Here is a 14,165-nt window from a genome sequence, read left to right on the forward strand (position 1 = left end):
ACTGTTACATGCATTTGAATGGGAAACTCGCCTGAAACAAAGTATAGGTTTTCATTATGTGAATAATTTTTAAATCTTAGCTCAAACGGCTGCAAAACCTGTTTGCCCAGCACGGGGATATTGAGTTCTATAAGATAAAGCCATAAACATGTTTGTCTGAGTCTTCTATCAAAAGTTACAGCGATTTATATGAAGTTGTTCAAAAACGCTTTATTTCGCCAAGACAATGCGTTTCTCACTGTTACATGCATTTGAATGGGAAACTCGCCTGAAACAAAGTATAGGTTTTCATTATGTGAATAATTTTAAAATCTTAGCTCAAACGGCTGCAAAACCTGTTTGCCCAGCACGGGGATATTGAGTTCTATAAGATAAAGCCATAAACATGGTTGTCTGAGTCTTCTATCAAAAGTTACAGCGATTTATATGAAGTGGTTGAAAATCGCTTTATTTCGCCAAGACAGTGTGTTTCTCACTGTTACATGCATTTGAATGGGAAACTCACCCGAGACAAAGTATAGGTTTTCATTATGTGAATAATTTTTAAATCTTAGCTCAAACGGCTGCAAAACCTGTTTGCCCAGCACGGGGATATTGAGTTCTATAAGATAAAGCCATAAACATGTTTGTCTGAGTCTTCTATCAAAAGTTACAGCGATTTATATGAAGTTGTTCAAAAACGCTTTATTTCGCCAAGACAATGCGTTTCTCACTGTTACATGCATTTGAATGGGAAACTCGCCTGAAACAAAGTATAGGTTTTCATTATGTGAATAATTTTTAAATCTTAGCTCAAACGGCTGCAAAACCTGTTTGCCCAGCACGGGGATATTGAGTTCTATAAGATAAAGCCATAAACATGTTTGTCTGAGTCTTCTATCAAAAGTTACAGCGATTTATATGAAGTTGTTCAAAAACGCTTTATTTCGCCAAGACAATGCGTTTCTCACTGTTACATGCATTTGAATGGGAAACTCGCCTGAAACAAAGTATAGGTTTTCATTATGTGAATAATTTTAAAATCTTAGCTCAAACGGCTGCAAAACCTGTTTGCCCAGCACGGGGATATTGAGTTCTATAAGATAAAGCCATAAACATGGTTGTCTGAGTCTTCTATCAAAAGTTACAGCGATTTATATGAAGTGGTTGAAAATCGCTTTATTTCGCCAAGACAGTGTGTTTCTCACTGTTACATGCATTTGAATGGGAAACTCACCCGAGACAAAGTATAGGTTTTCATTATGTGAATAATTTTTAAGTCTTAGCTCAAACGGCTGCAAAACCTGTTTGCCCAGCACGGGGATATTGAGTTCTATAAGATAAAGCCATAAACATGGTTGTCTGAGTCTTCTATCAAAAGTTACAGCGATTTATATGAAGTGGTTGAAAATCGCTTTATTTCGCCAAGACAGTGTGTTTCTCACTGTTACATGCATTTGAATGGGAAACTCACCCGAGACAAATTATAGGTTTTCATTATGTGAATAATTTTTAAATCTTAGCTCAAACGGCTGCAAAACCTGTTTGCCCAGCACGGGGATATTGAGTTCTATAAGATAAAGCCATAAACATGTTTGTCTGAGTCTTCTATCAAAAGTTACAGCGATTTATATGAAGTGGTTGAAAATCGCTTTATTTCGCCAAGACAGTGTGTTTCTCACTGTTACATGCATTTGAATGGGAAACTCACCCGAGACAAAGTATAGGTTTTCATTATGTGAATCATTTTAAAATCTTAGCTCAAACGGCTGCAAAACCTGTTTGCCCAGCACGGGGATATTGAGTTCTATAAGATAAAGCCATAAACATGGTTGTCTGAGTCTTCTATCAAAAGTTACAGCGATTTATATGAAGTGGTTGAAAATCGCTTTATTTCGCCAAGACAGTGTGTTTCTCACTGTTACATGCATTTGAATGGGAAACTCGCCTGAAACAAAGTATAGGTTTTCATTATGTGAATAATTTTTAAATCTTAGCTCAAACGGCTGCAAAACCTGTTTGCCCAGCACGGGGATATTGAGTTCTATAAGATAAAGCCATAAACATGTTTGTCTGAGTCTTCTATCAAAAGTTACAGCGATTTATATGAAGTTGTTCAAAAACGCTTTATTTCGCCAAGACAATGCGTTTCTCACTGTTACATGCATTTGAATGGGAAACTCGCCTGAAACAAAGTATAGGTTTTCATTATGTGAATAATTTTAAAATCTTAGCTCAAACGGCTGCAAAACCTGTTTGCCCAGCACGGGGATATTGAGTTCTATAAGATAAAGCCATAAACATGGTTGTCTGAGTCTTCTATCAAAAGTTACAGCGATTTATATGAAGTGGTTGAAAATCGCTTTATTTCGCCAAGACAGTGTGTTTCTCACTGTTACATGCATTTGAATGGGAAACTCACCCGAGACAAAGTATAGGTTTTCATTATGTGAATAATTTTTAAGTCTTAGCTCAAACGGCTGCAAAACCTGTTTGCCCAGCACGGGGATATTGAGTTCTATAAGATAAAGCCATAAACATGGTTGTCTGAGTCTTCTATCAAAAGTTACAGCGATTTATATGAAGTGGTTGAAAATCGCTTTATTTCGCCAAGACAGTGTGTTTCTCACTGTTACATGCATTTGAATGGGAAACTCACCCGAGACAAAGTATAGGTTTTCATTATGTGAATAATTTTTAAATCTTAGCTCAAACGGCTGCAAAACCTGTTTGCCCAGCACGGGGATATTGAGTTCTATAAGATAAAGCCATAAACATGGTTGTCTGAGTCTTCTATCAAAAGTTACAGCGATTTATATGAAGTGGTTGAAAATCGCTTTATTTCGCCAAGACAGTGTGTTTCTCACTGTTACATGCATTTGAATGGGAAACTCACCCGAGACAAAGTATAGGTTTTCATTATGTGAATAATTTTAAAATCTTAGCTCAAACGGCTGCAAAACCTGTTCTGTTTGCCCAGCACGGGGATATTGAGTTCTATAAGATAAAGCCATAAACATGTTTGTCTGAGTCTTCTATCAAAAGTTACAGCGATTTATATGAAGTTGTTCAAAAACGCTTTATTTCGCCAAGACAATGCGTTTCTCACTGTTACATGCATTTGAATGGGAAACTCGCCTGAAACAAAGTATAGGTTTTCATTATGTGAATAATTTTTAAATCTTAGCTCAAACGGCTGCAAAACCTGTTTGCCCAGCACGGGGATATTGAGTTCTATAAGATAAAGCCATAAACATGTTTGTCTGAGTCTTCTATCAAAAGTTACAGCGATTTATATGAAGTTGTTCAAAAACGCTTTATTTCGCCAAGACAATGCGTTTCTCACTGTTACATGCATTTGAATGGGAAACTCGCCTGAAACAAAGTATAGGTTTTCATTATGTGAATAATTTTTAAATCTTAGCTCAAACGGCTGCAAAACCTGTTTGCCCAGCACGGGGATATTGAGTTCTATAAGATAAAGCCATAAACATGTTTGTCTGAGTCTTCTATCAAAAGTTACAGCGATTTATATGAAGTTGTTCAAAAACGCTTTATTTCGCCAAGACAATGCGTTTCTCACTGTTACATGCATTTGAATGGGAAACTCGCCTGAAACAAAGTATAGGTTTTCATTATGTGAATCATTTTAAAATCTTAGCTCAAACGGCTGCAAAACCTGTTTGCCCAGCACGGGGATATTGAGTTCTATAAGATAAAGCCATAAACATGGTTGTCTGAGTCTTCTATCAAAAGTTACAGCGATTTATATGAAGTGGTTGAAAATCGCTTTATTTCGCCAAGACAGTGTGTTTCTCACTGTTACATGCATTTGAATGGGAAACTCACCCGAGACAAAGTATAGGTTTTCATTATGTGAATAATTTTTAAATCTTAGCTCAAACGGCTGCAAAACCTGTTTGCCCAGCACGGGGATATTGAGTTCTATAAGATAAAGCCATAAACATGGTTGTCTGAGTCTTCTATCAAAAGTTACAGCGATTTATATGAAGTGGTTGAAAATCGCTTTATTTCGCCAAGACAGTGTGTTTCTCACTGTTACATGCATTTGAATGGGAAACTCACCCGAGACAAAGTATAGGTTTTCATTATGTGAATAATTTTAAAATCTTAGCTCAAACGGCTGCAAAACCTGTTCTGTTTGCCCAGCACGGGGATATTGAGTTCTATAAGATAAAGCCATAAACATGTTTGTCTGAGTCTTCTATCAAAAGTTACAGCGATTTATATGAAGTTGTTCAAAAACGCTTTATTTCGCCAAGACAATGCGTTTCTCACTGTTACATGCATTTGAATGGGAAACTCGCCTGAAACAAAGTATAGGTTTTCATTATGTGAATAATTTTTAAATCTTAGCTCAAACGGCTGCAAAACCTGTTTGCCCAGCACGGGGATATTGAGTTCTATAAGATAAAGCCATAAACATGTTTGTCTGAGTCTTCTATCAAAAGTTACAGCGATTTATATGAAGTTGTTCAAAAACGCTTTATTTCGCCAAGACAATGCGTTTCTCACTGTTACATGAATTTGAATGGGAAACTCGCCTGAAAGAAAGTATAGGTTTTCATTATGTGAATCATTTTAAAATCTTAGCTCAAACGGCTGCAAAACCTGTTTGCCCAGCACGGGGATATTGAGTTCTATAAGATAAAGCCATAAACATGTTTGTCTGAGTCTTCTATCAAAAGTTACAGCGATTTATATGAAGTTGTTCAAAAACGCTTTATTTCGCCAAGACAATGCGTTTCTCACTGTTACATGCATTTGAATGGGAAACTCGCCTGAAACAAAGTATAGGTTTTCATTATGTGAATAATTTTTAAATCTTAGCTCAAACGGCTGCAAAACCTGTTTTCCCAGCACGGGGATATTAGGTTCTATAAGATAAAGCCATAAACATGGTTGTCTGAGTCTTCTATCAAAAGTTACAGCGATTTATATGAAGTTGTTCAAAAACGCTTTATTTCGCCAAGACAATGCGTTTCTCACTGTTACATGCATTTGAATGGGAAACTCGCCTGAAACAAAGTATAGGTTTTCATTATGTGAATAATTTTAAAATCTTAGCTCAAACGGCTGCAAAACCTGTTTGCCCAGCACGGGGATATTGAGTTCTATAAGATAAAGCCATAAACATGGTTGTCTGAGTCTTCTATCAAAAGTTACAGCGATTTATATGAAGTGGTTGAAAATCGCTTTATTTCGCCAAGACAGTGTGTTTCTCACTGTTACATGCATTTGAATGGGAAACTCACCCGAGACAAAGTATAGGTTTTCATTATGTGAATAATTTTAAAATCTTAGCTCAAACGGCTGCAAAACCTGTTTGCCCAGCACGGGGATATTGAGTTCTATAAGATAAAGCCATAAACATGGTTGTCTGAGTCTTCTATCAAAAGTTACAGCGATTTATATGAAGTGGTTGAAAATCGCTTTATTTCGCCAAGACAGTGTGTTTCTCACTGTTACATGCATTTGAATGGGAAACTCACCCGAGACAAAGTATAGGTTTTCATTATGTGAATAATTTTAAAATCTTAGCTCAAACGGCTGCAAAACCTGTTTGCCCAGCACGGGGATATTGAGTTCTATAAGATAAAGCCATAAACATGGTTGTCTGAGTCTTCTATCAAAAGTTACAGCGATTTATATGAAGTGGTTGAAAATCGCTTTATTTCGCCAAGACAGTGTGTTTCTCACTGTTACATGCATTTGAATGGGAAACTCACCCGAGACAAAGTATAGGTTTTCATTATGTGAATCATTTTAAAATCTTAGCTCAAACGGCTGCAAAACCTGTTTGCCCAGCACGGGGATATTGAGTTCTATAAGATAAAGCCATAAACATGGTTGTCTGAGTCTTCTATCAAAAGTTACAGCGATTTATATGAAGTTGTTCAAAAACGCTTTATTTCGCCAAGACAATGCGTTTCTCACTGTTACATGCATTTGAATGGGAAACTCACCCGAGACAAAGTATAGGTTTTCATTATGTGAATAATTTTAAAATCTTAGCTCAAACGGCTGCAAAACCTGTTTGCCCAGCACGGGGATATTGAGTTCTATAAGATAAAGCCATAAACATGGTTGTCTGAGTCTTCTATCAAAAGTTACAGCGATTTATATGAAGTGGTTGAAAATCGCTTTATTTCGCCAAGACAGTGTGTTTCTCACTGTTACATGCATTTGAATGGGAAACTCACCCGAGACAAAGTATAGGTTTTCATTATGTGAATAATTTTTAAATCTTAGCTCAAACGGCTGCAAAACCTGTTTGCCCAGCACGGGGATATTGAGTTCTATAAGATAAAGCCATAAACATGGTTGTCTGAGTCTTCTATCAAAAGTTACAGCGATTTATATGAAGTGGTTGAAAATCGCTTTATTTCGCCAAGACAGTGTGTTTCTCACTGTTACATGCATTTGAATGGGAAACTCACCCGAGACAAAGTATAGGTTTTCATTATGTGAATCATTTTAAAATCTTAGCTCAAACGGCTGCAAAACCTGTTTGCCCAGCACGGGGATATTGAGTTCTATAAGATAAAGCCATAAACATGGTTGTCTGAGTCTTCTATCAAAAGTTACAGCGATTTATATGAAGTTGTTCAAAAACGCTTTATTTCGCCAAGACAATGCGTTTCTCACTGTTACATGCATTTGAATGGGAAACTCACCCGAGACAAAGTATAGGTTTTCATTATGTGAATAATTTTAAAATCTTAGCTCAAACGGCTGCAAAACCTGTTTGCCCAGCACGGGGATATTGAGTTCTATAAGATAAAGCCATAAACATGGTTGTCTGAGTCTTCTATCAAAAGTTACAGCGATTTATATGAAGTGGTTGAAAATCGCTTTATTTCGCCAAGACAGTGTGTTTCTCACTGTTACATGCATTTGAATGGGAAACTCACCCGAGACAAAGTATAGGTTTTCATTATGTGAATAATTTTTAAATCTTAGCTCAAACGGCTGCAAAACCTGTTTGCCCAGCACGGGGATATTGAGTTCTATAAGATAAAGCCATAAACATGTTTGTCTGAGTCTTCTATCAAAAGTTACAGCGATTTATATGAAGTTGTTCAAAAACGCTTTATTTCGCCAAGACAATGCGTTTCTCACTGTTACATGCATTTGAATGGGAAACTCGCCTGAAACAAAGTATAGGTTTTCATTATGTGAATCATTTTAAAATCTTAGCTCAAACGGCTGCAAAACCTGTTTGCCCAGCACGGGGATATTGAGTTCTATAAGATAAAGCCATAAACATGTTTGTCTGAGTCTTCTATCAAAAGTTACAGCGATTTATATGAAGTTGTTCAAAAACGCTTTATTTCGCCAAGACAATGCGTTTCTCACTGTTACATGCATTTGAATGGGAAACTCGCCTGAAACAAAGTATAGGTTTTCATTATGTGAATAATTTTTAAATCTTAGCTCAAACGGCTGCAAAACCTGTTTGCCCAGCACGGGGATATTGAGTTCTATAAGATAAAGCCATAAACATGTTTGTCTGAGTCTTCTATCAAAAGTTACAGCGATTTATATGAAGTTGTTCAAAAACGCTTTATTTCGCCAAGACAATGCGTTTCTCACTGTTACATGCATTTGAATGGGAAACTCGCCTGAAACAAAGTATAGGTTTTCATTATGTGAATAATTTTTAAATCTTAGCTCAAACGGCTGCAAAACCTGTTTGCCCAGCACGGGGATATTGAGTTCTATAAGATAAAGCCATAAACATGGTTGTCTGAGTCTTCTATCAAAAGTTACAGCGATTTATATGAAGTGGTTGAAAATCGCTTTATTTCGCCAAGACAGTGTGTTTCTCACTGTTACATGCATTTGAATGGGAAACTCACCCGAGACAAAGTATAGGTTTTCATTATGTGAATAATTTTTAAATCTTAGCTCAAACGGCTGCAAAACCTGTTTGCCCAGCACGGGGATATTGAGTTCTATAAGATAAAGCCATAAACATGTTTGTCTGAGTCTTCTATCAAAAGTTACAGCGATTTATATGAAGTGGTTGAAAATCGCTTTATTTCGCCAAGACAGTGTGTTTCTCACTGTTACATGCATTTGAATGGGAAACTCACCCGAGACAAAGTATAGGTTTTCATTATGTGAATAATTTTTAAATCTTAGCTCAAACGGCTGCAAAACCTGTTTGCCCAGCACGGGGATATTGAGTTCTATAAGATAAAGCCATAAACATGGTTGTCTGAGTCTTCTATCAAAAGTTACAGCGATTTATATGAAGTGGTTGAAAATCGCTTTATTTCGCCAAGACAGTGTGTTTCTCACTGTTACATGCATTTGAATGGGAAACTCACCCGAGACAAAGTATAGGTTTTCATTATGTGAATCATTTTAAAATCTTAGCTCAAACGGCTGCAAAACCTGTTTGCCCAGCACGGGGATATTGAGTTCTATAAGATAAAGCCATAAACATGGTTGTCTGAGTCTTCTATCAAAAGTTACAGCGATTTATATGAAGTTGTTCAAAAACGCTTTATTTCGCCAAGACAATGCGTTTCTCACTGTTACATGCATTTGAATGGGAAACTCACCCGAGACAAAGTATAGGTTTTCATTATGTGAATAATTTTAAAATCTTAGCTCAAACGGCTGCAAAACCTGTTTGCCCAGCACGGGGATATTGAGTTCTATAAGATAAAGCCATAAACATGGTTGTCTGAGTCTTCTATCAAAAGTTACAGCGATTTATATGAAGTGGTTGAAAATCGCTTTATTTCGCCAAGACAGTGTGTTTCTCACTGTTACATGCATTTGAATGGGAAACTCACCCGAGACAAAGTATAGGTTTTCATTATGTGAATAATTTTTAAATCTTAGCTCAAACGGCTGCAAAACCTGTTTGCCCAGCACGGGGATATTGAGTTCTATAAGATAAAGCCATAAACATGTTTGTCTGAGTCTTCTATCAAAAGTTACAGCGATTTATATGAAGTTGTTCAAAAACGCTTTATTTCGCCAAGACAATGCGTTTCTCACTGTTACATGCATTTGAATGGGAAACTCGCCTGAAACAAAGTATAGGTTTTCATTATGTGAATCATTTTAAAATCTTAGCTCAAACGGCTGCAAAACCTGTTTGCCCAGCACGGGGATATTGAGTTCTATAAGATAAAGCCATAAACATGTTTGTCTGAGTCTTCTATCAAAAGTTACAGCGATTTATATGAAGTTGTTCAAAAACGCTTTATTTCGCCAAGACAATGCGTTTCTCACTGTTACATGCATTTGAATGGGAAACTCGCCTGAAACAAAGTATAGGTTTTCATTATGTGAATAATTTTTAAATCTTAGCTCAAACGGCTGCAAAACCTGTTTGCCCAGCACGGGGATATTGAGTTCTATAAGATAAAGCCATAAACATGTTTGTCTGAGTCTTCTATCAAAAGTTACAGCGATTTATATGAAGTTGTTCAAAAACGCTTTATTTCGCCAAGACAATGCGTTTCTCACTGTTACATGCATTTGAATGGGAAACTCGCCTGAAACAAAGTATAGGTTTTCATTATGTGAATAATTTTTAAATCTTAGCTCAAACGGCTGCAAAACCTGTTTGCCCAGCACGGGGATATTGAGTTCTATAAGATAAAGCCATAAACATGGTTGTCTGAGTCTTCTATCAAAAGTTACAGCGATTTATATGAAGTGGTTGAAAATCGCTTTATTTCGCCAAGACAGTGTGTTTCTCACTGTTACATGCATTTGAATGGGAAACTCACCCGAGACAAAGTATAGGTTTTCATTATGTGAATAATTTTTAAATCTTAGCTCAAACGGCTGCAAAACCTGTTTGCCCAGCACGGGGATATTGAGTTCTATAAGATAAAGCCATAAACATGGTTGTCTGAGTCTTCTATCAAAAGTTACAGCGATTTATATGAAGTGGTTGAAAATCGCTTTATTTCGCCAAGACAGTGTGTTTCTCACTGTTACATGCATTTGAATGGGAAACTCACCCGAGACAAAGTATAGGTTTTCATTATGTGAATAATTTTTAAATCTTAGCTCAAACGGCTGCAAAACCTGTTTGCCCAGCACGGGGATATTGAGTTCTATAAGATAAAGCCATAAACATGGTTGTCTGAGTCTTCTATCAAAAGTTACAGCGATTTATATGAAGTGGTTGAAAATCGCTTTATTTCGCCAAGACAGTGTGTTTCTCACTGTTACATGCATTTGAATGGGAAACTCACCCGAGACAAAGTATAGGTTTTCATTATGTGAATAATTTTAAAATCTTAGCTCAAACGGCTGCAAAACCTGTTCTGTTTGCCCAGCACGGGGATATTGAGTTCTATAAGATAAAGCCATAAACATGTTTGTCTGAGTCTTCTATCAAAAGTTACAGCGATTTATATGAAGTTGTTCAAAAACGCTTTATTTCGCCAAGACAATGCGTTTCTCACTGTTACATGCATTTGAATGGGAAACTCACCCGAGACAAAGTATAGGTTTTCATTATGTGAATAATTTTAAAATCTTAGCTCAAACGGCTGCAAAACCTGTTTGCCCAGCACGGGGATATTGAGTTCTATAAGATAAAGCCATAAACATGGTTGTCTGAGTCTTCTATCAAAAGTTACAGCGATTTATATGACGTGGTTGAAAATCGCTTTATTTCGCCAAGACAGTGTGTTTCTCACTGTTACATGCATTTGAATGGGAAACTCACCCGAGACAAAGTATAGGTTTTCATTATGTGAATCATTTTAAAATCTTAGCTCAAACGGCTGCAAAACCTGTTTGCCCAGCACGGGGATATTGAGTTCTATAAGATAAAGCCATAAACATGTTTGTCTGAGTCTTCTATCAAAAGTTACAGCGATTTATATGAAGTTGTTCAAAAACGCTTTATTTCGCCAAGACAATGCGTTTCTCACTGTTACATGCATTTGAATGGGAAACTCGCCTGAAACAAAGTATAGGTTTTCATTATGTGAATAATTTTTAAATCTTAGCTCAAACGGCTGCAAAACCTGTTTGCCCAGCACGGGGATATTGAGTTCTATAAGATAAAGCCATAAACATGGTTGTCTGAGTCTTCTATCAAAAGTTACAGCGATTTATATGAAGTGGTTGAAAATCGCTTTATTTCGCCAAGACAGTGTGTTTCTCACTGTTACATGCATTTGAATGGGAAACTCACCCGAGACAAAGTATAGGTTTTCATTATGTGAATAATTTTTAAATCTTAGCTCAAACGGCTGCAAAACCTGTTTGCCCAGCACGGGGATATTGAGTTCTATAAGATAAAGCCATAAACATGGTTGTCTGAGTCTTCTATCAAAAGTTACAGCGATTTATATGAAGTGGTTGAAAATCGCTTTATTTCGCCAAGACAGTGTGTTTCTCACTGTTACATGCATTTGAATGGGAAACTCACCCGAGACAAAGTATAGGTTTTCATTATGTGAATAATTTTTAAATCTTAGCTCAAACGGCTGCAAAACCTGTTTGCCCAGCACGGGGATATTGAGTTCTATAAGATAAAGCCATAAACATGTTTGTCTGAGTCTTCTATCAAAAGTTACAGCGATTTATATGAAGTTGTTCAAAAACGCTTTATTTCGCCAAGACAATGCGTTTCTCACTGTTACATGCATTTGAATGGGAAACTCGCCTGAAACAAAGTATAGGTTTTCATTATGTGAATAATTTTAAAATCTTAGCTCAAACGGCTGCAAAACCTGTTTGCCCAGCACGGGGATATTGAGTTCTATAAGATAAAGCCATAAACATGTTTGTCTGAGTCTTCTATCAAAAGTTACAGCGATTTATATGAAGTTGTTCAAAAACGCTTTATTTCGCCAAGACAATGCGTTTCTCACTGTTACATGCATTTGAATGGGAAACTCGCCTGAAACAAAGTATAGGTTTTCATTATGTGAATAATTTTTAAATCTTAGCTCAAACGGCTGCAAAACCTGTTTGCCCAGCACGGGGATATTGAGTTCTATAAGATAAAGCCATAAACATGGTTGTCTGAGTCTTCTATCAAAAGTTACAGCGATTTATATGAAGTGGTTGAAAATCGCTTTATTTCGCCAAGACAGTGTGTTTCTCACTGTTACATGCATTTGAATGGGAAACTCGCCTGAAACAAAGTATAGGTTTTCATTATGTGAATAATTTTTAAATCTTAGCTCAAACGGCTGCAAAACCTGTTTGCCCAGCACGGGGATATTGAGTTCTATAAGATAAAGCCATAAACATGTTTGTCTGAGTCTTCTATCAAAAGTTACAGCGATTTATATGAAGTTGTTCAAAAACGCTTTATTTCGCCAAGACAATGCGTTTCTCACTGTTACATGCATTTGAATGGGAAACTCGCCTGAAACAAAGTATAGGTTTTCATTATGTGAATAATTTTAAAATCTTAGCTCAAACGGCTGCAAAACCTGTTTTCCCAGCACGGGGATATTGAGTTCTATAAGATAAAGCCATAAACATGGTTGTCTGAGTCTTCTATCAAAAGTTACAGCGATTTATATGAAGTTGTTCAAAAACGCTTTATTTCGCCAAGACAATGCGTTTCTCACTGTTACATGCATTTGAATGGGAAACTCACCCGAGACAAAGTATAGGTTTTCATTATGTGAATAATTTTAAAATCTTAGCTCAAACGGCTGCAAAACCTGTTTGCCCAGCACGGGGATATTGAGTTCTATAAGATAAAGCCATAAACATGGTTGTCTGAGTCTTCTATCAAAAGTTACAGCGATTTATATGAAGTGGTTGAAAATCGCTTTATTTCGCCAAGACAGTGTGTTTCTCACTGTTACATGCATTTGAATGGGAAACTCACCCGAGACAAAGTATAGGTTTTCATTATGTGAATCATTTTAAAATCTTAGCTCAAACGGCTGCAAAACCTGTTTGCCCAGCACGGGGATATTGAGTTCTATAAGATAAAGCCATAAACATGTTTGTCTGAGTCTTCTATCAAAAGTTACAGCGATTTATATGAAGTTGTTCAAAAACGCTTTATTTCGCCAAGACAATGCGTTTCTCACTGTTACATGCATTTGAATGGGAAACTCGCCTGAAACAAAGTATAGGTTTTCATTATGTGAATAATTTTTAAATCTTAGCTCAAACGGCTGCAAAACCTGTTTGCCCAGCACGGGGATATTGAGTTCTATAAGATAAAGCCATAAACATGGTTGTCTGAGTCTTCTATCAAAAGTTACAGCGATTTATATGAAGTGGTTGAAAATCGCTTTATTTCGCCAAGACAGTGTGTTTCTCACTGTTACATGCATTTGAATGGGAAACTCGCCTGAAACAAAGTATAGGTTTTCATTATGTGAATAATTTTTAAATCTTAGCTCAAACGGCTGCAAAACCTGTTTGCCCAGCACGGGGATATTGAGTTCTATAAGATAAAGCCATAAACATGGTTGTCTGAGTCTTCTATCAAAAGTTACAGCGATTTATATGAAGTTGTTGAAAATCGCTTTATTTCGCCAAGACAGTGTGTTTCTCACTGTTACATGCATTTGAATGGGAAACTCACCCGAGACAAAGTATAGGTTTTCATTATGTGAATCATTTTAAAATCTTAGCTCAAACGGCTGCAAAACCTGTTTGCCCAGCACGGGGATATTGAGTTCTATAAGATAAAGCCATAAACATGTTTGTCTGAGTCTTCTATCAAAAGTTACAGCTATTTATATGAAGTTGTACAAAAACGCTTTCTTTCGCCAAGACAGTGCGTTTCTCACTGTTACATGCATTTGAATGGGGAACTCGACCGAAACAAAGTATAGGTTTTCATTATGTGTATAACTTGAAAATCTTAGCTCAAACAGCTGCAAATCCTGTTTTCCCAGCACGGGGACCTTGAGTTCTATAAGATAAAGCCATAAACATGTTTGTCTGAGTCTTCTATCAAAAGTTACAGCTATTTATATGAAGTTGTACAAAAACGCTTTCTTTCGCCAAGACAGTGCGTTTCTCACTTTTACATGCATTTGAATGGGGAACTCGACCGAAACAAAGTATAGGTTTTCATTATGTGTATAACTTGGAAATCTTAGCTCAAACAGCTGCAAATCCTGTTTTCCCAGCACGGGGACCTTGAGTTCTATAAGATAAAGCCATAAACATGTTTGTCTGAGTCTTCT

Source organism: Diplotaxodon limnothrissa, linkage group LG6 (assembly GCF_057381915.1).
Source record: "Diplotaxodon limnothrissa isolate DT_005_m linkage group LG6, D_limnothrissa_male_GT1.1, whole genome shotgun sequence".
Taxonomy (NCBI): Eukaryota; Metazoa; Chordata; class Actinopteri; order Cichliformes; family Cichlidae; genus Diplotaxodon; species Diplotaxodon limnothrissa.